Genomic DNA, 27,568 nt, shown 5'->3' on the forward strand with positions numbered 1-27,568 from the left:
GTCTAGAGACTCCGGCGGTGAAGTGGCCGGTGCATTGACTGGGGGTGCAGGTGTTGACGCGGGGGCATTGTCAACACCGAGTCTCTCGAGAAGGATGCGAAGGTTGTTAGCTCGGTCAGATGGTGAGGTGGACAAGTCTCGAAGGCTCTCCCAGTTCTTTTCCTCATAGAAGCCTTTAGACTCCACGAACTTAACATCACGAGAGACAAAAACGCGCTTCATGTTTGGCTCGTAGCACTTGTAGCCTTTTTGAGTCGTCGAGTACCCAAGGAACATGCTCTTAACACTCTTAGTATCAAGCTTGTCGCGTAGTTCTCCTGGCTTCAACACATAACACACGCAGCCAAATACTCTTAAATGATCAAATGAGGGTTTTACCTTGTTTATTACCTCAAACGGTGAACTGTCTTGAAGAACTTTGGTTGGTGTCCGGTTAATGAGGTAGCAAGCCGCAAGAACAGCATCTCCCCAAAACTTCTTTGGAACATTGGTGTGAAACATCATGGATCTTGCCACTTCCATGAGGTGCCTATTCTTCCTTTCAGCAACACCATTTTGTTGGGGTGTATATGGACAGCTTGTTTGATGAATAATCCCATGGTTTGCTAGGTATTGTTTGAAGGCATGGCTTGTATACTCTCCTCCATTATCTGATCTCAAAATTTTAATCTTTGCATTATAATGGTTAGTCACATATTTTTGAAAATTAGTGAAGGCTTCAAGAACTCTATCTTTAGAGGGAAGCAAGGTCAGCCAAGTATATTTTGATTTTTCATCAATAAAGGTCACAAAATATTTTTGATTTTCTCTAGACAAGCAAGGGGAAGTCCAAACATCTGAATGGATTAAATCAAAACAATTTTCATAAATAGTCATAGATTTAGGAAAAACAGCCTTGCAATGTTTACCAAGAATACATGCCTCACACTCATCATTTTTAAAAGAAATATTAGGAAACATTAATGATAAAGCTCTAGTATGAGGATGTCCTAGCCTAGCATGTAAAATAGAATCACTAGGTTTAATAATAACCGAATTAAAACAAGATGCAGTAGAAGAAGATAGATTCAAGTCCTCAAGCACATATAGATCATCCTTGGAACCTCCTTGACCAAGAACTTTACTTGTCTCAATATCCTGAAAATGAACCTTGTTAGGACCAAATATTGCATAACAATTTAAATCAGTGGTGGCCCTCTTAACTGATAGCAAATTAGATGTGAAATTTGGCATATAGAAAGCTTTAGTTTCTTTGTTAAATAACTTTAAATTCCCTATGCCTTTAATTGGAACTTTCTCACCATTAGCTATCACAACATTACCATTAGCAGGCTTAATATCACTCATTAACCTAGAATCACTAATCATGTGATGAGATGCACCAGAATCAACAATAAGAGACTTAGTTTTGTTTGAAGTAAGAAACGCCTTACCGGTGGCCTCCTTGAGGGCTTTGATGAGCGCATCAAGGTCGGACCGCCTTACCAGCTCGGACGATGCTGCAGCAAGAGCAGTTCCACCGGTCACTTGTTGAGGCTGCTCAGAGATCAATGGCTCCCCCACGGCAGTTGCTTGGTGAGCTCTCGGTTGTCCTCCGCGGTTTGGTCGTCCACCTCGGATTGTTCCCGGTGGTGGTGCTAGATGCGGATGTAGGATCCAGCAGCGGCTCTTGAAGTGGCCAAGTTTCTTACAGTGCTCACAAACCGGCGGGTTGTTCTTGTCCTCCGGTCGGTAGTAGCCTTTGTTTGCTGATGCCATCTCAGCTTTGTTAGCGGTCACCAGCTCTCCCTTGCTGCCGAACAATCCCATGGAGCCACGCTCCTTTTGAATTTGGTTACAAACATCATCAAGGCTTGGGAGTTTATCTGACCGCAAGATGTGTTTGATGAGATCATTGTAGGAGGGGTTTAGGGTCAAGAGCAGCCCAAACACTTTGTCTTGTTCACGCCTCTCGTTCAGTATGGCCGGATCAATTGTCGCCGGTCGCAGCATTTCTAGTTCAGCCCAAAGGGACCTAAACTTCCCAAAATGCTTTGTAAACTCCATATCCTCTTGATTGAGGTTATTGATGGCCCTTTTAATCTCGAAGATACGATTGACATTGGTAATATTACCAAAAACGTTCTTGAGGGTGTCCCACAAGTCCTTCGCCGTCTCGCAGTAGGAGTAGGCTTCAAGAATGGGGGCATCTAGAGAGTTTTGAATGATGGCTAAGACCCCTTGGTCTTCTTGGAACCATTTGTTCTTTTCATCTCCGGCAAGTTCCTTGCCGTCCTTGGTGGCCTCACCACTCGGAGCTTCGCTCTTCTCAACGTGAGACCAAAGGCCTCGGCCACAAAGGGCAGTTTTCGTGGTCCTCGCCCACAGCAGATAGTTCTCTCCCTTGAGAGTCACCGGAACAACCATGGTTTTGACACTTTCCATGATGAAGAGACCGTTAGGTAAAGCTATTATCCAACGGTTAAAGAAAATGACTTTCAAGTCAAAACAGAAAATGAGAGAGAAGGAGAAGCGGAAGTAAGTGATGATCAAAAACTTTAGAATGACGAGCAACCAGGCTCTGATACCATGAAAGAATTAATAGGATCGATTATGAGTTTAGTGAGAAGATTTGAATAACAAGAGAGTGAGAATCGTTGAGAGTATAGTAAGAGAGTATAGAGAGAGTATTGTGGAGAAAGAGATATTATCTCTTCTTACCTCATTTAGAACATAATTACAATCTACTTATAGACATATACAAAAGAATATACTAAGATGATCCTAGGCACATTTACATATAAAGATAGCGACATGTCCTTAAGAAGACATGTGATCCTTCCCACTTGCGCACTCTACACTAACGGCTATGAGGAGAAGGATCGAGAAGCTCTTGTGACCGTTGGAGGCTGGTGAACATGGAATGGACTCGTGATCCTCATGGGTTGAGCTTGGTAGGCCTTTAGCTGTACGGACGGCCCAATGGTGATGGTTGTACGGACGGATGTACGGCTTAATCCAATGCAACTAACTAATTATAAGAGTTTGAGATAGATGTGGAGAGTTTAAAAGCCACTTATACCCATTTTGTCCCAAAACAGGCTAAAACCTAGAAAACATTGCTTAGTAGCTGTAAACAGCTATGTTAGTGTTTCTGGGGTTAAAAATTTGTCTTAATCCAATGCAACTAACTAATTATAAGAGTTTGAGATAGATGTGGAGAGTTTAAAAGCCACTTATACCCATTTTGTCCCAAAACAGGCTAACACCAAGAAAACATTGCTTAGAAGCTGTAAACAGCTATGTTAGTGTTTATGGGGTTAAAATGTGTCTTAATCCAATGCAACTAACTAATTATAAGAGTTTGAGATGAATGTGGAGAGTTTTAAAAGCCACTTAGACCCATTTTATCCCAAAAAGGCTAACACCAAGAAAACATTGCTTAGAAGCTGTAAACAGCTATGTTAGTTTTTATGGGGTTAAAATGTGTCTTAATCCAATGCAACTAACTAATTATAAGAGTTTGAGATAGATGTGGAGAGTTTAAAAGCCACTTATACCCATTTTGTCCCAAAACCGGCTAAAACCAAGAAAACATTGCTTAGAAGCTGTAAACAGCTATGTTAGTATTTACGGGGTTAAAATGTGTCTTAATCCAATGCAACTAACTAATTATAAGAGTTTGAGATAGATGTGGAGAGTTTAAAAGCCACTTATACCAATTTTGTCCCAAAACAGGCTAAAACCAAGAAAACATTGCTTAGAAGCTGTAAACAGCTATGTTAGTGTTTCTGGGGTTAAAATGTGTCTTAATCCAATGCAACTAACTAGTTATAAGAGTTTGAGATAGATGTGGAGAGTTTAAAAGCCACTTATACCCATTTTGTCCCAAAACAGGCTAACAGCAAGAAAACATTGCTTAGTAGCTGTAAACAGCTATGTTTGTGTTTATGGGGTTAAAATGTTTCTTAATCCAATGAAACTAACTAAGTATAAGAGTTTGAGATAGATGTGGAGAGTTTAAAAGCCACTTATACCCATTTTGTCCCAAAACAGGCTAAAACCAAGAAAACATTGCTTAGAAGCTGTAAACAGCTATGTTAGTGTTTATGGGGTTAAAATGTGTCTTAATCCAATGCAACTAACTAATTATAAGACTTTGAGATAGATGTAGAGAGTTTATAAGCCACCTATATCCATTTTGTCCCAAAACAGGCTAAAACCTAGAAAACATTGCTTAGAAGCTGTAAATAGCTATGTTAGTGTTTCTGGGGTTCAAATGTGTCTTAATCCAATGCAACTGACTAGTTATAAGTGTTTGAGATGGATATGGAGAGTTTAAAAGCCACTTATATCCATTTTGTCCCAAAACTGGCTAAAACCTAGAAAACATTGCTTAGCAGCTGTAAACAGCTATGTTAGTGTTTATGGGGTTAAAATGTGTCTTAATCCAATGCAACTAACTAATTATAAGAGTTTGAGATAGATGTGGAGAGTTTAAAAGCCACTTATACCCATTTTGTCCCAAAACAGGCTAAAACCAAGAAAACATTGCTTAGAAGCTGTAAATAGCTATGTTAGTGTTTATGGGATTAAAATGTGTCTTAATCCAATGCAACTAACTAATTATAAGAGTTTGAGATGGATGTGGAGAGTTTAAAAGCCACTTATATCCATTTTGTCCCAAAACAGGCTAAAACCAAGAAAACATTGCTTAGTAGCTGTAAACAGCTATGTTAGTGTTTATGGGGTTAAAATGTGTCTTAATCCAATGTAACTAACTAATTATAAGACTTTGAGATAGATGTGGAGAGTTTATAAGCCACTTATATCCATTTTGTCCCAAAACAGGCTAAAACCAAGAAAACATTGCTTAGAAGCTGTAAATAGCTATATAAGTGTTTATGGGGTTCAAATGTGTCTTAATCCAATGCAACTGACTAGTTATAAGAGTTTGAGATGGATGTGGAGAGTTTAAAAGCCACTTATACCTATTTTGTCCCAAAACAGGCTAAAACCATGAAAACATTGCTTAGAAGCACTAAACAGCTATGTTAGTGTTTCTGGGGTTAAAATGTGTCTTAATCCAATGCAACTAACTAATTATAAGACTTTGAGATAGATGTGGAGAGTTTAAAAGCCACTTATACCCATTTTGTCCCAAAAAAGGCTAACAGCAAGAAAACATTGCTTAGAAGCTGTAAACAGCTATGTTAGTGTTTCTGGGGTTAAAATGTGTCTTAATCCAATGCAACTAACTAATTATAAGAGTTTGAGATAGATGTGGACAGTTTAAAAGCCACTTATACCCATTTTGTCCCAAAACAAACTAACAGCAAGAAAAAATTGCTTAGTAGCTGTAAACAGCTATGTTTGTGTTTATGGGGTTAAAATGTGTCTTAATCCAATGCAACTAACTAAGTATAAGAGTTTGAGATAGATGTGGAGAGTTTAAAAGCCACTTATACCCATTTTGTCCCAAAACAGGCTAAAACCAAGAAAACATTGCTTAGAAGCTATAAACAGTTATGTTAGTTTTTATGGGGTTAAAATGTGTCTTAATCCAATGCAACTAACTAATTATAAGAGTTTGAGATGAATGTGGAGAGTTTTAAAAGCCACTTACACCCATTTTATCCCAAAACAGGCTAACACCAAGAAAACATTGCTTAGAAGCTGTAAACAGCTATGTTAGTTTTTATGGGGTTAAAATGTGTCTTAATCCAATGCAACTAACTAATTATAAGAGTTTGAGATAGATGTGGAGAGTTTAAAAGCCACTTATACCCATTTTGTCCCAAAACAGGCTAAAACCAAGAAAACATTGCTTAGAAGCTGTAAAAAGCTATGTTAGTGTTTATGGGGTTAAAATGTGTCTTACTCCAATGCAACTAACTAATTATAAGAGTTTGAGATAGATGTGGAGAGTTGAAAAGCCACTTATACCCATTTTGTCCCAAAACAGGCTAAAACCAAGAAAACATTGCTTAGTATGAGTTTGGCACACCACCTTGGCCACCACCGTCCGTACAACCGTACGGACGTCCGTACGATCGACAACCTATGGGCTGACCAAGCCATCTCGTATCTCATAAGCCCAATCCACTAAGGAGAGCTCCCAACGATCTCCCTTCATCGAGATCCTTCTATTATAGCCGTTAGGCAACTTGCAAGTGGGAAGTCAAAGGTTTAGTCACATGTAGGAATAAGGAGATGTCGCTATCTCTCATTAATGTGCACATAGAACCCTAGGAAAGAATATCCTCTTTGTATAGCTCTATATATGGTTTGTAAGTATGTTCTAATTCAAGTAAGAAAAGAGTTTATTCTCTTTCTCCAACACTCTCTCTCTCAATCGTTCACTCTCCTCACTCTTTACACGATTTCACTCTCTTCCATAATCTCTTGATTACTCTACTCTCAAACTTACATGGTATCAGAGCAGATTTGATTCTGTTCTTGCCTCAAATCTCCATCACTCCCTTCCGCATTCTCTTTCTTGTTCTTGAAATTTCTTGTTCTTGAATCTTCTTTCTTTAACCGTTGGACAATAGCTTTAACCAACGGTCTCTTCATCTTTTTCCATGGAAACTACCAAAACTCTCATTGTTCCAGTTACTCTCAAGGGAGAGAATTACTTACTGTGGGCTAGAACCACAAAGACAGCCCTATGCGGCCGAGGACTTTGGTCCCATGTTGAGACGAGCGAAGCTCCTAGTGGCGAGACCACCAAAGACGGCAAGGATCTTGTCGATGAGAAGAACAAGTGGTTTCAAGAAGATCAGGGAGTCCTAGCTATCATTCAAAACTCCCTAGATGCACCTATACTTGAAGCTTACTCTTATTGCGAGACAGCAAAAGACTTGTGGGACACTCTCAAGAATGTTTTTGGGAATGTTACAAATGTAAACCGAATTTTTGAGATTAAGAGGGCCATCAACAACCTCAACCAAGAAGACATGGAGTTCACCAAGCACTTTGGGAAGTTTAGGTCCCTTTGGGCTGAACTAGAGATGCTCCGGCCGGCGACTATAGATCCGGCCATTCTGAATGAGAGGCGTGAACAAGATAAGGTGTTCGGCCTTCTCTTGACCTTGAACCCCTCCTACAATGACCTTATCAAGCATATTCTACGGTCGGACAAGCTCCCTAGCCTTGATGATGTCTGTAACCAAATTCAAAAGGAGCATGGCTCCATGGGATTGTTTGGCGGCAAGGGAGAACTTGTGACCGCTAACAAAGCTGAGACGGCATCAGCAAACAAGGGCTACTACAAGCCGGAGGACAAGAACAACCCGCCATTTTGTGAGCATTGTAAGAAGCTTGGTCACTTCAAGAGCCGCTGCTGGATTCTACACCCTCATCTAGCACCACCGCCGGGTACCATCCGAGGTGGACGACCAAACCGCGGAGGACCACCGAGAGCTCATCAAGCAGTAGCCATGGGGGGGTCATCAATCTCTGAGCAACCTCAACAAGTGACCAGTGGAACTGCTCTTGCTGCAGCATCGTCCGAGCTGGTAAGGCGGTCCGACCTTGATGCGCTCATCAAAGCCATCAAAGAGGCCACCGGTAAGGCGTTTCTTGCCTCAAACAAAATTAAACCCCTCATAGTTGATTCTGGTGCATCCCATCACATGATTAGTGATTCTAGGCTAATTAGTGATATTAAACCTGCTAATGGTAATGTGATAATAGCAAATGGTGAGAAAGTACCAGTTAAAGGCATTGGGAACTTGAAACTATTTGATAAGGAGACTAAGGCATTTTATATGCCAAACTTTACTTCTAACTTGCTATCAGTTAAGAGAGCCACTACTGATTTAAATTGTTATGCTATATTTGGTCCTAACAATGTTCATTTTCAGGATATTGAGACAAGTAAGGTTCTTGGTCAAGGAGGATCCAAGGATGACCTCTATGTGCTTGAGGACTTGAACTTATCTTCTAATGTATCTTGTTTTAATTCAGTTATTATGAAACCTAGTGATTCTATTTTACATGCTAGGCTAGGACACCCTCACACAAGAGCTTTATCCTTAATATTTCCTAATGTTTCTTTTCAAAATGATGAGTGTGAGGCTTGTATTCTTGGTAAACATTGCAAGGCTGTTTTTCCTAAATCTATTACTATTTATGAAAAATGTTTTGATTTAATTCATTCTGATGTTTGGACATCTCCTTGCTTATCTAGAGATAATCAAAAATATTTTGTGACTTTTATTGATGAAAAATCAAAATATACTTGGATAACTTTGCTTCCCTCTAAGGATAGAGTTCTTGAGGCCTTTACTAATTTTCAAAATTATGTCACTAACCACTTTCATGCCAAGATTAAAATTTTGAGATCAGATAATGGTGGAGAGTACACAAGCCATGCCTTTAAGCAATATCTAGCCAAACATGGAATTCTTCACCAAACTAGTTGTCCTTACACACCACAACAAAATGGAGTGGCTGAGAGGAAGAATAGGCATCTGATGGAGGTAGCAAGGTCTATGATGTTTCACACAAGGGTTCCAAAGAGGTTTTGGGGAGATGCTGTGCTAGCCGCTTGTTATCTTATTAACCGCACACCAACAAAAATTCTAAAGGATGTGTCTCCATTTGAGGTATTAACTAATGACAAACCTACATTTGATCACTTACGAGTGTTTGGTTGTGTGTGCTATGTTTTGCGACCAGGTGAGCTAAGAGACAAGCTTGATGCAAAGAGTACAAAGGCTATGTTTCTTGGCTATTCTACTACACAAAAGGGGTATAAGTGCTATGAACCTACAACAAGGAGAATTCTAGTATCTCGTGATGTCAAGTTCATGGAGACACACGGCTTTTATGACGAGAAGAATTGGGATGAGCTCCGTAATCTCTCCGACTCTCCATCTGATCGGACGCGCAACCTCCGAGTAATTCTTGAGCGGCTAGGTCTTGAAAATGATAGGATCTCTACCGAGTCAGCCAGACCAACATCACCAGAACAATCTGAGCCATTCACTGAGCCTGATCCTGATATACATGCCGATGACCATACTGAGCAGCCTGAGGAGTCACCCGCGGACATCACGGCCGAAACAACCGAGGAGTCGGCCGAACAGCTTGAGGAAATCATAACTCCGGGACGGGCCAACTCCGAAGCTGGGGCTGTAGTTCCTCTTAGGCGCAGCCAACGTATCAAGTATCCTCCTAGTCATTGGAAGAACACCCGTGTGTACTACAACAACATGGCCGTTGCTCATCCGATTCAGGCCGTGTGCACCTTAGCTCATTTTCCGATAGAGCATCAAGTGTTTCTTGGCCATATTGATGAGCATTGGATCCCCAAGACCTATGATGAGGCTAAGCAGCACAAGGTATGGAGAGATGCGGTGGACGCCGAGAATACGGCCATGGTGCAAAATCACACATGGGACGAGGCTGACTTACCCAAGGGCAAGAAGGCTGTCACATCTCGGTATATCTTCACAATCAAATATAAGAGCAATGGGGAGATAGAACGGTATAAGGCACGCCTAGTAGCCCGGGGATTCACGCAAACGTATGGGGAGGACTATCTTGATACGTTTGCTCCGGTGGCCAAACTTCACACTGTTCGAGTGGTTCTCTCTCTTGCCACAAATCTTGATTGGGAGCTATGGCAAATGGATGTGAAGAACGCCTTCCTACAAGGCGAGCTCGAAGATGAAGTGTATATGCGGCCACCACCGGGCCTAGAAGACACCATTGGTCCGGGGAAGGTTCTCAAGCTCAACAAAGCCATCTATGGACTAAAGCAGTCGCCAAGGGCGTGGTACCACAAGCTGAGCACAATCCTCCTTGACAAAGGCTTTCGCAAATCCGAGGCTGATCACACACTATTTACCTCACCAAGCACCAAAGGTATAGTAGTCATCCTAGTGTATGTTGATGATATCATCATCACTGGGAGTGACTCGGTAGGTATTCAAAACACTAAAACCTTCTTGAAATCAGTCTTTGATATTAAGGACCTTGGAGAGTTGAAATATTTTCTTGGGATAGAAATATGTAGATCAAAGGAAGGTTTATTTCTATCACAAAGAAAATATGCTCTTGACTTGTTAAATGAGACAGGAAAATTAGGTTCAAAGGCAGTGGCATCACCTCTTGAAGAGAACTACAAGGCCGGAGGACAGGGGGAGCTTGAGCAGGCACCATACAAGGACGTTGGTCGCTACCGGCGCCTAGTAGGTAAGTTAATCTATTTAACTATAACACGGCCTGATATTTGCTTTGCTGTGAACCAGGTGAGCCAGCACATGAACAATCCAACTGTCCATCATTGGAACATGGTCGACCGAATCCTTAAATACATCAAGGGCTCACCGGGACAAGGCATTTGGATGGGCCGCAACAAGAACACCGAGTTGGTAGGATATTGCGACGCTGACTATGCTGGAGACCGTGGAGACCGTCGCTCCACAACTGGCTATTGCACATTCCTTGGAGGCAACCTGATCACATGGAAGAGCAAGAAACAAAAGGTCGTATCGCTTTCAAGTGCCGAATCCGAGTATAGGGCCATGCGCAAACTCACAACTGAACTAATGTGGCTCAAAGCACTCCTCAAGGATTTAGGAGTGGAAATCACAAGTCCTATCACCATGCATTGTGACAATGAAGCTGCCATTCACATAGCAACCAATTCAGTGTTTCATGAGAGGACCAAACATATTGAGGTGGACTGTCATAAGGTGCGAGAGCAAATCAAGCTTGGAGTTGTCCTACCATGTCACACCGAGAGCAAGGAACAACTCGCTGACATCCTCACCAAAGCTGCAAGTCCCCAAGTGTGCGAATATATTCACTCGAAGCTCGGCCTTATAGACCTCACTCGGCCATGAGTCTTTCACAAGGCACCTACACTCTTTTTCCCTTATGTATAGTTTTCCCATGAGGTTTTCTATACTAAGGTTTTTTTAATGAGGTGGGTGCCTCGACTGTCAAGCTTGCCTGATCATCTAAGTCAAGCTTGAGGGGGAGTATGAGTTTGGCACACCACCTTGGCCACCACCGTCCGTACAACCGTACGGACGTCCGTACGATCGACAACCTATGGGCTGACCAAGCCATCTCGTATCTCATAAGCCCAATCCACTAAGGAGAGCTCCCAACGATCTCCCTTCATCGAGATCCTTCTATTATAGCCGTTAGGCAACTTGCAAGTGGGAAGTCAAAGGTTTAGTCACATGTAGGAATAAGGAGATGTCGCTATCTCTCATTAATGTGCACATAGAACCCTAGGAAAGAATATCCTCTTTGTATAGCTCTATATATGGTTTGTAAGTATGTTCTAATTCAAGTAAGAAAAGAGTTTATTCTCTTTCTCCAACACTCTCTCTCTCAATCGTTCACTCTCCTCACTCTTTACACGATTTCACTCTCTTCCATAATCTCTTGATTACTCTACTCTCAAACTTACACTTAGAAGCTGTAAACAGCTATGTTAGTGTTTCTGGGGTTAAAATGTGTCTTAATCCAATGCAACTAACTAATTATAAGAGTTTGAGATAGATGTGGAGAGTTTAAAAGCCACTTATACCCATTTTGTCCCAAAACAGGCTAAAACCAAGAAAACATTGCTTAGTAGCTGTAAACAGCTATGTTTGTGTTTATGGGGTTAAAATGTGTCTTAATCCAATGCAACTAACTAAGTATAAGAGTTTGAGATAGATGTGGAGAGTTTAAAAGCCACTTATACCCATTTTGTCCCAAAACAGGCTAAAACCAAGAAAACATTGCTTAGAAGCTGTAAACAGCTATGTTAGTGTTTATGGGGTTAAAATGTGTCTTAATCCAATGCAACTAACTAATTATAAGACTTTGAGATAGATGTGGAGAGTTTATAAGCCACTTATATCCATTTTGTCCCAAAACAGGCTAAAACCAAGAAAACATTGCTTAGAAGCTGTAAATAGCTATGTTAGTGTTTCTAGGGTTCAAATGTGTCTTAATCCAATGCAACTGACTAGTTATAAGTGTTTGAGATGGATGTGGAGAGTTTAAAAGCCACTTATATCCATTTTGTCCCAAAACAGGCTAAAACCAAGAAAACATTGCTTAGTAGCTATAAACAGCTAAGTTAGTGTTTATGGGGTTAAAATGTGTCTTAATCCAATGCAACTAACTAATTATAAGACTTTGAGATAGATGTGGAGAGTTTAAAAGCCACTTATACCTATTTTGTCCCAAAACAGGCTAAAACAAAGAAAACATTGCTTAGACGCACTAAACAGCTATGTTAGTGTTTATGGGCTTAAAATGTGTCTTAATCCAATGCAACTAACTAATTATAAGAGTTTGAGATAGATGTGGAGAGTTTAAAAGCAACTTATACCCATATTGTCCCAAAACAGGCTAAAACCAAGAAAAAATTGCTTAGAAGCTGTAAACAGCTATGTTAGTGTTTATGGGGTTAAAATGTGTCTTAATCCAATGCAACTAACTAATTATAAGACTTTGAGATAGATGTGGAGAGTTTATAAGCCACTTATATCCATTTTGTCCCAAAACAGGCTAAAAACCAAGAAAACATTGCTTAGAAGCTGTAAATAGCTATGTTAGTGTTTCTGGGGTTCAAATGTGTCTTAATCCAATGCAACTGACTAGTTATAAGTGTTTGAGATGGATGTGGAGAGTTTAAAAGCCACTTATATCCATTTTGTCCCAAAACAGGCTAAAACCAAGAAAACATTGCTTAGTAGCTATAAACAGCTATGTGTTTATGGGGTTAAAATGTGTCTTAATCCAATGCAACTAACTAATTATAAGACTTTGAGATAGATGTGGAGAGTTTAAAAGCCACTTATACCTATTTTGTCCCAAAACAGGCTAAAACCAAGAAAACATTGCTTAGAAGCACTAAACAGCTATGTTAGTGTTTATGGTGTTAAAATGTGTCTTAATCCAATGCAACTAACTTATTATAAGAGTTTGAGATAGATGTGGAGAGTTTAAAAGCCATTTATACCCATTTTGTCCCAAAACAGGCTAAAACCAAGAAAACTTTGCTTAGAAGCTGTAAACAGCTATGTTAGTGTTTCTGGGGTTAAAATGTGTCTTAATCCAATGCAACTAACTAATTATAAGAGTTTGAGAGAGATGTGGAGAGTTTAAAAGCCACTTATACCCATTTTGTCCCAGAAAAGGCTAACAGCAAGAAAACATTGCTTAGAAGCTGTAAACAGCTATGTTAGTGTTTCTGGGGTTAAAATGTGTCTTAATCCAATGCAACTAACTAATTATAAGAGTTTGAGATAGATGTGGAGAGTTTAAAAGCCACTTATACCCATTTTGTCCGAAAACAAACTAACAGCAAGAAAAAATTGCTTAGTAGCTGTAAACAGCTATGTTTGTGTTTATGGGGTTAAAATGTGTCTTAATCTAATGCAACTAACTAAGTATAAGAGTTTGAGATAGATGTGGAGAATTTAAAAGCCACTTATACCCATTTTGTCCCAAAACAGGCTAAAACCAAGAAAACATTGCTTAGAAGCTATAAACAGTTATGTTAGTGTTTATGGGGTTAAAATGTGTCTTAATCCAATGCAACTAACTAATTATAAGAGTTTGAGATGAATGTGGAGAGTTTTGAAAGCCACATATACCCATTTTATCCCAAAACAGGCTAACACCAAGAAAACATTGCTTAGAAGCTGTAAACAGCTATGTTAGTTTTTATGGGGTTAAAATGTGTCTTAATCCAATGCAACTAACTAATTATAAGACTTTGAGATAGATGTGTATTAGAATATAAGGAAGAGAAGAGAGGAGAGGCCGGTAAGGCCGAGCCATAGAAGAAGAAGAGAAGTGGCCGGTAAGGCCGTGTGCACCAAGAGGAGTGGCCGTAAGGCCATGAGTGGTGTGTGAGCGGCCAGTTAGGCCGTGAACACAATAAGAGAAGCCATGTGGGCTGTGTGAGCAAGGAAAGAGGTTAATAAGGCCATAAGTGCAATGAGAAGAGCAAAGGCCTTATAAGAAGAAGAAGCCCAAGAGAAAGTCTCACAAAGGAAAGAAGGAAGGAATAAGGCCGAGTATGAGTGATGAGAAGAAGGAAGACTCGGCCCACCATGTGATCAAGAAGCTGCCAAAGGGAAGAAGATGCCAAAGGAAGAAGGAAGGAAGTCGCTTTCAAGGAAGAAGGCTCCAACGGTCAAAAGGAAGGGAAGAAGAGAAGAATCACGTGTGCAAAGAAGGGAAGGATGTCACTATCACCTTCACCTCCCTCTCTCTAACGGTCATAAGCATTGTATTCCCTATATTAAGTTGTAATTCACTTCAATGTAAGATATCACATTCTATTCAATAACAAAAGAGAAACCGTTTCCCATCTTCTCCTCTCTACACAAGTGTTTATGTTCTTATTTGCAATGTAGAGAGCTTAGGGATTTCGGTTAGAGGCTGCCCTTAAGGCAGCCTATTCTCTTTCTAAATCCACCTAAACTCTTCTTTATTTACTCTCTTTACTAAGCCTAGATTACTGATTCTAATCCTCCTTCTCCTAAGTACACAAACTATAAGTGTTGTGATACTAGAAGGGGATAGTCTCAAACTAGTGCTTCTCCTTGATAGGATCCGCTTACTCACTAGTATTTGGGTTCTATCTAGCTGTTCTATGGGGAGTTCATCACAAGTTGATGTTCTCTCCTCCCCCTTGAGAATGAGTTAGTTTGTTGTGGGTAAAGGGGGATTCATTCACCAAGTGTTTGTCTACCCTCTCTTGTGAGCTTTGTCTCATAAATCCTAACATGGTATCAGAGCAGGTTCTGCTCTTGGTGATTCAAACTCGTTCTCAATTCAATTCATCTTTGGATTCGCTAAGTTAAAGTTTTTAAATTTCGCTTAAGTGTTAATTCGCTTAGCTTAGTTCTTTAAAGCTTTAATTTTGGCTTTTGTCGTTAAATCGATTCTCTAAACAGCTCAATGTTGAGTAAGCTTGGTCTCTTGTCTTGTTAGAATTTGTAGACCAAGTGAGTGAAGAGAAATCGAGTTTAAAAGCCCCATCCTTAAGCTTTACCGATTTGGTAATAGCTTTGTTTAATTTGGGATGGTGGGGAAGTGATGAACCATTGAGCAACTTGTTTTGTTCATGGTGAGGATTCACGGTTCTTGTGTGCTTGTATGAGCCACGAAATTCTTAGGATTTTCTTAGGATTCTCTTAGGATTTAGTTAATTTTCCTTTAAAGGTTTAATTTTGCTTTAGTTAATTTTCCTTTAAAGGTTTAGTTGCTAAATCGCTTCTTCTTCATCTCAATGTTGAGAAAGCTTTGTTTCTGGCCATATGGTGTGTCCAAATTCGAGCTTGAGGAAGAGAGAGACTTTATTTTAGCATGTATGGCCCGCTTGGTCAAATAGATTCAAGGTGGTCCAAGATGCATTCTTTTAACCAATGGACAAAAGGTTGTTCCAAAGGTGGTTCTTCTTTTATTTTGATTTTTGACCATGGAAAGCATCTTCTATATGCTAATTCGTGGTTCTTGAAGGCTTTTAATCTTGGAGAACACTTTGTTTAAGTGATGCTACCATGAGATATGCCTAAACCTTTGGAGAAACTAATTTTCCATAAGGTCCATGTGTTTCAGCCATTAAAGCACCAAAAGAGATTGTCTTCTTGGTTGTTCTTGGCTGTCAAAGCTTCTGCAAACTCAAGAAAACAGAGTCTAACTCTGTCCATAGGAACTCTTGAGCTCTATTCTACTCTCCATTCACCTTATACTATCGCCCATATTCTCTCTTATACTCTCTTATACTTTATTCTCTTGGTTACTTATACTTGGTTACTAATTCTCTATTTATACTCTTATTAATTCTCTAAATTCTCTATTTATTTTCAGTCTATACTCTATACTCTAATCTCTCACAATCTCTTGTTTAGAAACTGTCCCATTGAGTTTTGGTTTCAGTTTCAACCTTGAAGATATGTGGAGCTCGCTGGCTATCTCTAGAAGAAGTGGCGAGGTTGAAGGCTACAAGATAGCCATGAGGAGAGCGCAGCACAATGCCTGGAGTTAGAACCAAGGGCCACCAAGTCTTTGTTAAGCTGGTGGAATGTGATGAATCAGTCCAAGAGCATGTGTGTTAGTGCCAAGTTGTTGATCGGATGTGCACAATGGTCTTTAAGAAAGGTGATGCACAAGGTTTCAACTGTTGATCGGATGTGCACAAGAACGGTGATGCACAAGGTTTCAACTGAGGTGATGAGGTTTCAGCCCATCATCAAGTAAAGGTTACGGGGGAGATCAACTATCAAGTGACTTCAGACCGTACCTCACAGATTCTGCTCGGCCACAAGCAAAAGTTTTTACTTAAAGCTCAGCCGAAGCGTCTCAAAGATCGACTCGGACGAAACCCTTCCACTGCAATTCAGCTTCCGCGTTCTTCAACAAAGTTCGAGACCATGGAGTCATCTTGCCAGTGGAAGTGGAATCATACCAATCCGAGCAGCCGTTCAAAAGTTATGTCCGATTCAGTGGGCATATGTCAGTCTGACGATAAAACTGGCCGGGTTTAAAAACCATGGTTAGAGAAGCGGTCTCAAGGAGGAATTCCAAACCACATCAGTGATCAACTCTCTCCTTCCTATCCATCAAAACACCATAAAGGCTGTGCTCTAAACTCTACTCTATTTAAATTTCTTAAATTCATTACCTTAGCTTCATTACTAGTCTTTACTCTTTAATATGTTCTCTTAAATTGTCACACTTTTAGAAATTTTCTTTGATATTCCTCATAGCAAACACTTATTCTTTTCTTCTTTATCACTTGTTTAAGGGTAAAGGAGACTATGAGAGCCTCAAAGGAATTCTAAAGGAACAAGGATGGAGATCATAAGGAATGTGCTAAAGGCAAGGTGGGCTAAGGAGTAGGAGCAGTTCAAATTATGAAGAGAAGGAAGCAAGTTCTTTCCAAACCAAGGTCAAGGGACATCATGGATAGTGAAGTCTATACTCTTTTTCCCTTAACAAAGTTTTATCCCAAGAGGTTTTCTTTGTTGAGGTTTTTAATGAGGTAGATGACACTAGTCCACCCTTGATCTTTGGTCCTCATGGTGTACCGCCGATCAAGCGTGCGGGGGAGTATTAGAATATAAGGAAGAGAAGAGAGGAGAGGCCGGTAAGGCCGAGCCATAGAAGAAGAAGAGAAGTGGCCGGTAAGGCCGTGTGCACCAAGAGGAGTGGCCGTAAGGCCATGAGTGGTGTGTGAGCGGCCAGTTAGGCCGTGAACACAATAAGAGAAGCCATGTGGGCTGTGTGAGCAAGGAAAGAGGTTAATAAGGCCATAAGTGCAATGAGAAGAGCAAAGGCCTTATAAGAAGAAGAAGCCCAAGAGAAAGTCTCACAAAGGAAAGAAGGAAGGAATAAGGCCGAGTATGAGTGATGAGAAGAAGGAAGACTCGGCCCACCATGTGATCAAGAAGCTGCCAAAGGGAAGAAGATGCCAAAGGAAGAAGGAAGGAAGTCGCTTTCAAGGAAGAAGGCTCCAACGGTCAAAAGGAAGGGAAGAAGAGAAGAATCACGTGTGCAAAGAAGGGAAGGATGTCACTATCACCTTCACCTCCCTCTCTCTAACGGTCATAAGCATTGTATTCCCTATATTAAGTTGTAATTCACTTCAATGTAAGATATCACATTCTATTCAATAACAAAAGAGAAACCGTTTCCCATCTTCTCCTCTCTACACAAGTGTTTATGTTCTTATTTGCAATGTAGAGAGCTTAGGGATTTCGGTTAGAGGCTGCCCTTAAGGCAGCCTATTCTCTTTCTAAATCCACCTAAACTCTTCTTTATTTACTCTCTTTACTAAGCCTAGATTACTGATTCTAATCCTCCTTCTCCTAAGTACACAAACTATAAGTGTTGTGATACTAGAAGGGGATAGTCTCAAACTAGTGCTTCTCCTTGATAGGATCCGCTTACTCACTAGTATTTGGGTTCTATCTAGCTGTTCTATGGGGAGTTCATCACAAGTTGATGTTCTCTCCTCCCCCTTGAGAATGAGTTAGTTTGTTGTGGGTAAAGGGGGATTCATTCACCAAGTGTTTGTCTACCCTCTCTTGTGAGCTTTGTCTCATAAATCCTAACAATGTGGAGAGTTTAAAAGCCACTTATACCTATTTTGTCCCAAAACAGGCTAAAACCAAGAAAACATTGCTTAGAAGCACTAAACAGCTATGTTAGTGTTTCTGGGGTTAAAATGTGTCTTAATCCAATGCAACTAACTAATTATAAGAGTTTGAGATGGATGTGGAGAGTTTAAAAGCCACTTATATCCATTTTGTCCCAAAACAGGCTAAAACCAAGAAAACATTGCTTAGTAGCTGTAAACAGCTATGTTAGTGTTTATGGGGTTAAAATGTGTCTTAATCCAATGCAACTAACTAATTATAAGACTTTGAGATAGATGTGGAGAGTTTATAAGCCACTTATATCCATTTTGTCCCAAAACAGGCTAAAACCAAGAAAACATTGCTTAGAAGCTGTAAATAGCTATATAAGTGTTTATGGGGTTTAAATGTGTCTTAATCCAATGCAACTGACTAGTTATAAGAGTTTGAGATGGATGTGGAGAGTTTAAAAGCCACTTATATCCATTTTGTCCCAAAACAGGCTAAAACCAAGAAAACATTGCTTAGTAGCTGTAAACAGCTATGTTAGTGTTTATGGGGTTAAAATGTGTCTTAATCCAATGCAACTAACTAATTATAAGAGTTTGAGATAGATGTGGAGAGTTTAAAAGCCACTTATACCCATTTTGTCCCAAAACAGGCTAAAACCAAGAAAACATTGCTTAGAAGCTGTAAACAGCTATGTTAGTGTTTATGGGGTTAAAATGTGTCTTAATCCAATGCAACTAACTAATTATAAGACTTTGAGATAGATGTGGAGAGTTTATAAGCCACTTATATCCATTTTGTCCCAAAACAGGCTAAAACCAAGAAAACATTGCTTAGAAGCTGTAAATAGCTATGTTAGTGTTTCTGGGGTTCAAATGTGTCTTAATCAAATGCAACTGACTAGTTATAAGTGTTTGAGATGGATGTGGAGAGTTTAAAAGCCACTTATATCCATTTTGTCCCAAAACAGGCTAAAACCAAGAAAACATTGCTTAGAAGCACTAAACAGCTATGTTAGTGTTTATGGTGTTAAAATGTGTCTTAATCCAATGCAACTAACTTATTATAAGAGTTTGAGATAGATGTGGAGAGTTTAAAAGCCACTTATACCCATTTTGTCCCAAAACAGGCTAAAACAAAGAAAACTTTGCTTAGAAGCTGTAAACAGCTATGTTAGTGTTTCTGGGGTTAAAATGTGTCTTAATCCAATGCAACTAACTAATTATAAGAGTTTGAGATAGATGTGGAGAGTTTAAAAGCCACTTATACCCATTTTGTCCCAGAAAAGGCTAACAGCAAGAAAACATTGCTTAGAAGCTGTAAACAGCTATGTTAGTGTTTCTGGGGTTAAAATGTGTCTTAATCCAATGCAACTAACTAATTATAAGAGTTTGAGATAGATGTGGAGAGTTTAAAAGCCACTTATACCCATTTTGTCCCAAAACAAACTAACAGCAAGAAAAAATTGCTTAGTAGCTGTAAACAGCTATGTTTGTGTTTATGGGGTTAAAATGTGTCTTAATCTAATGCAACTAACTAAGTATAAGAGTTTGAGATAGATGTGGAGAGTTTGAAAGCCACTTATACCCATTTTGTCCCAAAACAGGCTAAAACCAAGAAAACATTGCGTAGAATCTATAAACAGTTATGTTAGTGTTTATTATTAGAGAGTAAGGAGGAAGAGAGAGGAGAGGCCGGTAAGGCCGAGCCTTGGAAGAAGAGAAGAAAGGCCGGAAAAGGCCATGTAAAGGCCGGTAAGGCCATGTCCGTGTCCGTGAGCGACCATGTACCGTGTCCGGTACCATGTACCGTGTCCGTGAACGGACCCATGTCCGGTGAGCGGCCAGTTAGGCCGTGAACACATTGAAGAGAAGGCCCGTCCGTACAGGCCCGTCCGTACAGGCCCGTCCGTACAGGCCCGTCCGTACAGGCCCGTCCGTACAGGCCCGTCCGTACTATTAGTATATATGAAGGAGAAGAGAGAGTGAGGCCGGTGAGGCCGAGCTGCACAAGGAAGAAGAGAGTGGCCGGTAAGGCTGCTAGTACAAGAAGTGTGGCCGGTAAGGCCATGAGTGGTGTGGGAGCGGCCAGTAAGGCCGTGAGCACAATAAGAGTGGCCAATAAGGCCATGTGGGCCGTGAGAACAATGAGAGTGGTCAGCAAGGCCATAAGAGCAATGTGAGAAGAATTGTGAAGTAAAGGCCTTATAAGAAGAAGAGGCCCAAGAAGAAGTTAAATGTCTCACAAAGGGAAAAGAAGGGAAGGAAGGAAGCATGTGAGACCTTGGTTGGTGAAGAATGAGACAACCAAGGGAAGGAGCTGTCCCTTTCACCATACACCCACTTGTGCACCAACGGCTATATGTCACTCTCACCTCTCATTTATCTCAAACGGCCATATACATTTGTTCTCCTATATTAAGCATTGTAATCTCTCATTTTGATATATAACAACATTATCTAATAGAAGAGAAACCGTTTTCCCTCTCTACTTGTGTTCTTGTTCATATCAACAATGTAGAGTGTTTAGGAGATTAGCGGTTAGAGGCTGCCCTTAAGGCAGCCTATTCTCTTCTCAAATCCACCTAAACTCTTCTTATTTACTGCTTTACTTAGCCTAGATTACTGATTCTTAATCCTCCTTCTCCTAAGTATACAAACTCTAAGTGTTGTGATACTAGAAGAGGATAAGTCTCAAACTAGTGCTTCTCCTAGTTAGGATCCGCTTACTCTCTAGTATTTGGGTTCTATCTAGCTGTTCTATGGGGAGTTCATCACAAGTTGATGTTCTCTCCTCCCCCTTGAGAATGAGTTAGTTTGTTGTGGGTAAAGGGGGATTCATTCACCAAGTGTTTGTCTACCCTCTCTTGTGAGCTTTGTCTCATAAATCCCAACATGGTATCAGAGCAGGTTCTGTTCTTGGTGATTCAAACTCATTCTCAATGTCGCTTTCTTAGGAGTTAGCTTAGTTAAAGTTTTAATCCTAGCTTAGGTGTTAATTCGCTTAGCTTAGTTCTTTAAAGCTTTAATTTTGCTTTTGTTGTTAAATCGATTCTCTAGCAGCTCATTGTTGAGTAAGCTTGGTCTCTTGTCTTGTTAGAATTTGTAGACCAAGTGTGTGAAAGAAATCGATTTTAAAACCTCATCTTTAGGCTTACCGATTTGGTGAAAGCTTGGGTTTAAATGAGGTGGTGATGAACCAAGGAGCAAATCGGTTTTGTTCTTGGTTGAGAAAGCTTTGTTTCTGGCCATATGGTGTGTCCAGATTCGAGTTTGGGGAAGAGAGAGTTCTTGTTTTTAGCATGTATGGCCCGCTTGGTCAAATAGATTCAAGTTGGTCCAAGATGCATTCTTTTAACCAATGGACAAAAGGTTGTTCCAAAGGTGTTTCTTCTTTTATTTGAATTTTGAACATGGAAAGCATCTTCTATATGCTCTTTCGTGATCCTTGAAGGCATTAGACTCTTGGAGAACACCTGTTTAAGTGATTCTACCATGAGAAGTGTCCTAAACCTTTGGAGAAACTAATTTTCCATAAGGTCCATGTGTTTCAGCCATTAAAGCACCAAAGTCTTGTTGAATGTTGGATGCTCTTGGCTGTCAAAGCTTCTGCAAACTCAAGAAAACAGAGTATAACTCTGTCCATAAGAACTCTTGAGCAAATTCTCTATTCTACTCTCCACTCACCTTATACTTCCGCCCATATACTCTACTATACTCTATACTCTTGGTTACTAATTCTCTGGTTACTTATTCTCTAAATTCTATTTTATTTTCAGTAATATTCTATATTCTCTATTCTCTAATCTCTAACAATCTCTTGTTTAGAATCTGTTCCATTGAATTTGGTTTCAGCTTCAGCCTTGAAGATTGTGTGGAGCTCGCCTACTATCTCAAGAAGAAGAAGTGGCGAGGTTGAAGGCTACAAGATAGCCATGGTAAGAGCGCAGCACAATGCCTGGAGTTAGAACCAAGGGCCACCAAGTCTTTGTTAAGCTGGTGGAAGGTGATGAATCAGTCCAAGAGCATGTGTGTTAGTGCCAAGTTGTTGATCGGATGTGCACAATGGTCTTTAGGAAAGGTGATGCACAAGGTTTCAACTGTTGATTGGATGTGCACAAGAACGGTGATGCACAAGGCTTCAACTGAGGTGATGAGGTTTCAGCCCATCATCAAGTAAAGGTTACGGGGGAGATCAAGTGACTTCAGACCGTACCTCACAGATTCTGCTCGGCCACAAGCAAAAGTCTTTACTTCGGGTTTAAAAACCATGGTTAGAGAAGCGGTCTCAAGGAGGAATTCCAAACCGCACCAGTGATCAACTCTCTCCTTCCTATCCATCAAAACACCATAAAGGCTGTGCTCTAAACTCTACTCTATTTAAACTTCTTAAATTCATTACCTTAGCTTCATTACTAGTCTTTAGTCTTTAATATGATTCTTCTTAAATTGTCACACTTTTAGAATTTTTCTTTGATATTCCTCATAGCAAACACTTATTCTTTTCTTCTTTATCACTTGTTTAAGGGGTAAAGGAGACTATGAGAGCCTCAAAGAAACTCTAAAGGCGCAAGGATGGAGATCATAAGGAATGTGCTAAAGGCAAGGTGGGCTAAGGAGTAGGAGCGGTTCAAATCATGAAGAGAAGGGAGCTAGTTCTTTGCAAACCAAGGTCAAGGGACATCATGGATAGTGGAGTCTATACTCTTTTTCCCTTAACAAAGTTTTATCCCAAGAGGTTTTCTTTGTTGAGGTTTTTTAATGAGGTAGATGACACTAGTCCACCCTTGATCTTTGGTCCCCATGGTGCCCTGCAGATCAAGCGTGCGGGGGAGTATTAGAGAGTAAGGAGGAAGAGAGAGGAGAGGCCGGTAAGGCCGAGCCTTGGAAGAAGAGAAGAAAGGCCGGAAAAGGCCATGTAAAGGCCGGTAAGGCCATGTCCGTGTCCGTGAGCGACCATGTACCGTGTCCGGTACCATGTACCGTGTCCGTGAACGGACCCATGTCCGGTGAGCGGCCAGTTAGGCCGTGAACACATTGAAGAGAAGGCCCGTCCGTACAGGCCCGTCCGTACAGGCCCGTCCGTACAGGCCCGTCCGTACAGGCCCGTCCGTACTATTAGTATATATGAAGGAGAAGAGAGAGTGAGGCCGGTGAGGCCGAGCTGCACAAGGAAGAAGAGAGTGGCCGGTAAGGCTGCTAGTACAAGAAGTGTGGCCGGTAAGGCCATGAGTGGTGTGGGAGCGGCCAGTAAGGCCGTGAGCACAATAAGAGTGGCCAATAAGGCCATGTGGGCCGTGAGAACAATGAGAGTGGTCAGCAAGGCCATAAGAGCAATGTGAGAAGAATTGTGAAGTAAAGGCCTTATAAGAAGAAGAGGCCCAAGAAGAAGTTAAATGTCTCACAAAGGGAAAAGAAGGGAAGGAAGGAAGCATGTGAGACCTTGGTTGGTGAAGAATGAGACAACCAAGGGAAGGAGCTGTCCCTTTCACCATACACCCACTTGTGCACCAACGGCTATATGTCACTCTCACCTCTCATTTATCTCAAACGGCCATATACATTTGTTCTCCTATATTAAGCATTGTAATCTCTCATTTTGATATATAACAACATTATCTAATAGAAGAGAAACCGTTTTCCCTCTCTACTTGTGTTCTTGTTCATATCAACAATGTAGAGTGTTTAGGAGATTAGCGGTTAGAGGCTGCCCTTAAGGCAGCCTATTCTCTTCTCAAATCCACCTAAACTCTTCTTATTTACTGCTTTACTTAGCCTAGATTACTGATTCTTAATCCTCCTTCTCCTAAGTATACAAACTCTAAGTGTTGTGATACTAGAAGAGGATAAGTCTCAAACTAGTGCTTCTCCTAGTTAGGATCCGCTTACTCTCTAGTATTTGGGTTCTATCTAGCTGTTCTATGGGGAGTTCATCACAAGTTGATGTTCTCTCCTCCCCCTTGAGAATGAGTTAGTTTGTTGTGGGTAAAGGGGGATTCATTCACCAAGTGTTTGTCTACCCTCTCTTGTGAGCTTTGTCTCATAAATCCCAACATTTATGGGGTTAAAATGTGTCTTAATCCAATGCAACTAACTAATTATAAGAGTTTGAGATAGATGTGGAGAGTTGAAAAGCCACTTATACCCATTTTGTCCCAAAACCGGCTAAAACCAAGAAAACATTGCTTAGAAGCTGTAAACAGCTATGTTAGTATTTACGGGGTTAAAATGTGTCTTAATCCAATGCAACTAACTAATTATAAGAGTTTGAGATAGATGTGGAGAGTTTAAAAGCCACTTATACCAATTTTGTCCCAAAACAGGCTAAAACCAAGAAAACATTGCTTAGAAGCTGTAAACAGCTATGTTAGTGTTTCTGGGGTTAAAATGTGTCTTAATCCAATGCAACTAACTAGTTATAAGAGTTTGAGATAGATGTGGAGAGTTTAAAAGCCACTTATACCCATTTTGTCCCAAAACAGGCTAACAGCAAGAAAACATTGCTTAGTAGCTGTAAACAGCTATGTTTGTGTTTATGGGGTTAAAATGTTTCTTAATCCAATGAAACTAACTAAGTATAAGAGTTTGAGATAGATGTGGAGAGTTTAAAAGCCACTTATACCCATTTTGTCCCAAAACAGGCTAAAACCAAGAAAACATTGCTTAGAAGCTGTAAACAGCTATGTTAGTGTTTATGGGGTTAAAATGTGTCTTAATCCAATGCAACTAACTAATTATAAGACTTTGAGATAGATGTAGAGAGTTTATAAGCCACCTATATCCATTTTGTCCCAAAACAGGATAAAACCTAGAAAACATTGCTTAGAAGCTGTAAATAGCTATGTTAGTGTTTCTGGGGTTCAAATGTGTCTTAATCCAATGCAACTGACTAGTTATAAGTGTTTGAGATGGATATGGAGAGTTTAAAAGCCACTTATATCCATTTTGTCCCAAAACTGGCTAAAACCTAGAAAACATTGCTTAGCAGCTGTAAACAGCTATGTTAGTGTTTATGGGGTTAAAATGTGTCTTAATCCAATGCAACTAACTAATTATAAGAGTTTGAGATAGATGTGGAGAGTTTAAAAGCCACTTATACCCATTTTGTCCCAAAACAGGCTAAAACCAAGAAAACATTGCTTAGAAGCTGTAAATAGCTATGTTAGTGTTTATGGGATTAAAATGTGTCTTAATCCAATGCAACTAACTAATTATAAGAGTTTGAGATGGATGTGGAGAGTTTAAAAGCCACTTATATCCATTTTGTCCCAAAACAGGCTAAAACCAAGAAAACATTGCTTAGTAGCTGTAAACAGCTATGTTAGTGTTTATGGGGTTAAAATGTGTCTTAATCCAATGTAACTAACTAATTATAAGACTTTGAGATAGATGTGGAGAGTTTATAAGCCACTTATATCCATTTTGTCCCAAAACAGGCTAAAACCAAGAAAACATTGCTTAGAAGCTGTAAATAGCTATATAAGTGTTTATGGGGTTCAAATGTGTCTTAATCCAATGCAACTGACTAGTTATAAGAGTTTGAGATGGATGTGGAGAGTTTAAAAGCCACTTATACCTATTTTGTCCCAAAACAGGCTAAAACCAAGAAAACATTGCTTAGAAGCACTAAACAGCTATGTTAGTGTTTCTGGGGTTAAAATGTGTCTTAATCCAATGCAACTAACTAATTATAAGACTTTGAGATAGATGTGGAGAGTTTAAAAGCCACTTATACCCATTTTGTCCCAAAAAAGGCTAACAGCAAGAAAACATTGCTTAGAAGCTGTAAACAGCTATGTTAGTGTTTCTGGGGTTAAAATGTGTCTTAATCCAATGCAACTAACTAATTATAAGAGTTTGAGATAGATGTGGAGAGTTTAAAAGCCACTTATACCCATTTTGTCCCAAAACAGGCTAAAACCAAGAAAACATTGCTTAGAAGCTGTAAATAGCTATGTTAGTGTTTATGGGATTAAAATGTGTCTTAATCCAATGCAACTAACTAATTATAAGAGTTTGAGATGGATGTGGAGAGTTTAAAAGCCACTTATATCCATTTTGTCCCAAAACAGGCTAAAACCAAGAAAACATTGCTTAGTAGCTGTAAACAGCTATGTTAGTGTTTATGGGGTTAAAATGTGTCTTAATCCAATGTAACTAACTAATTATAAGACTTTGAGATAGATGTGGAGAGTTTATAAGCCACTTATATCCATTTTGTCCCAAAACAGGCTAAAACCAAGAAAACATTGCTTAGAAGCTGTAAATAGCTATATAAGTGTTTATGGGGTTCAAATGTGTCTTAATCCAATGCAACTGACTAGTTATAAGAGTTTGAGATGGATGTGGAGAGTTTAAAAGCCACTTATACCTATTTTGTCCCAAAACAGGCTAAAACCAAGAAAACATTGCTTAGAAGCACTAAACAGCTATGTTAGTGTTTCTGGGGTTAAAATGTGTCTTAATCCAATGCAACTAACTAATTATAAGACTTTGAGATAGATGTGGAGAGTTTAAAAGCCACTTATACCCATTTTGTCCCAAAAAAGGCTAACAGCAAGAAAACATTGCTTAGAAGCTGTAAACAGCTATGTTAGTGTTTCTGGGGTTAAAATGTGTCTTAATCCAATGCAACTAACTAATTATAAGAGTTTGAGATAGATGTGGAGAGTTTAAAAGCCACTTATACCCATTTTGTCCCAAAACAGGCTAAAACCAAGAAAACATTGCTTAGAAGCTGTAAATAGCTATGTTAGTGTTTATGGGATTAAAATGTGTCTTAATCCAATGCAACTAACTAATTATAAGAGTTTGAGATGGATGTGGAGAGTTTAAAAGCCACTTATATCCATTTTGTCCCAAAACAGGCTAAAACCAAGAAAACATTGCTTAGTAGCTGTAAACAGCTATGTTAGTGTTTATGGGGTTAAAATGTGTCTTAATCCAATGTAACTAACTAATTATAAGACTTTGAGATAGATGTGGAGAGTTTATAAGCCACTTATATCCATTTTGTCCCAAAACAGGCTAAAACCAAGAAAACATTGCTTAGAAGCTGTAAATAGCTATATAAGTGTTTATGGGGTTCAAATGTGTCTTAATCCAATGCAACTGACTAGTTATAAGTGTTTGAGATGGATATGGAGAGTTTAAAAGCCACTTATATCCATTTTGTCCCAAAACTGGCTAAAACCTAGAAAACATTGCTTAGCAGCTGTAAACAGCTATGTTAGTGTTTATGGGGTTAAAATGTGTCTTAATCCAATGCAACTAACTAATTATAAGAGTTTGAGATAGATGTGGAGAGTTTAAAAGCCACTTATACCCATTTTGTCCCAAAACAGGCTAAAACCAAGAAAACATTGCTTAGAAGCTGTAAATAGCTATGTTAGTGTTTATGGGATTAAAATGTGTCTTAATCCAATGCAACTAACTAATTATAAGAGTTTGAGATGGATGTGG

The sequence above is a fragment of the Camelina sativa genome, chromosome 9 (assembly GCF_030686135.1).
Source record: "Camelina sativa cultivar CO46 ecotype springtype chromosome 9, ASM3068613v1".
Taxonomy (NCBI): Eukaryota; Viridiplantae; Streptophyta; class Magnoliopsida; order Brassicales; family Brassicaceae; genus Camelina; species Camelina sativa.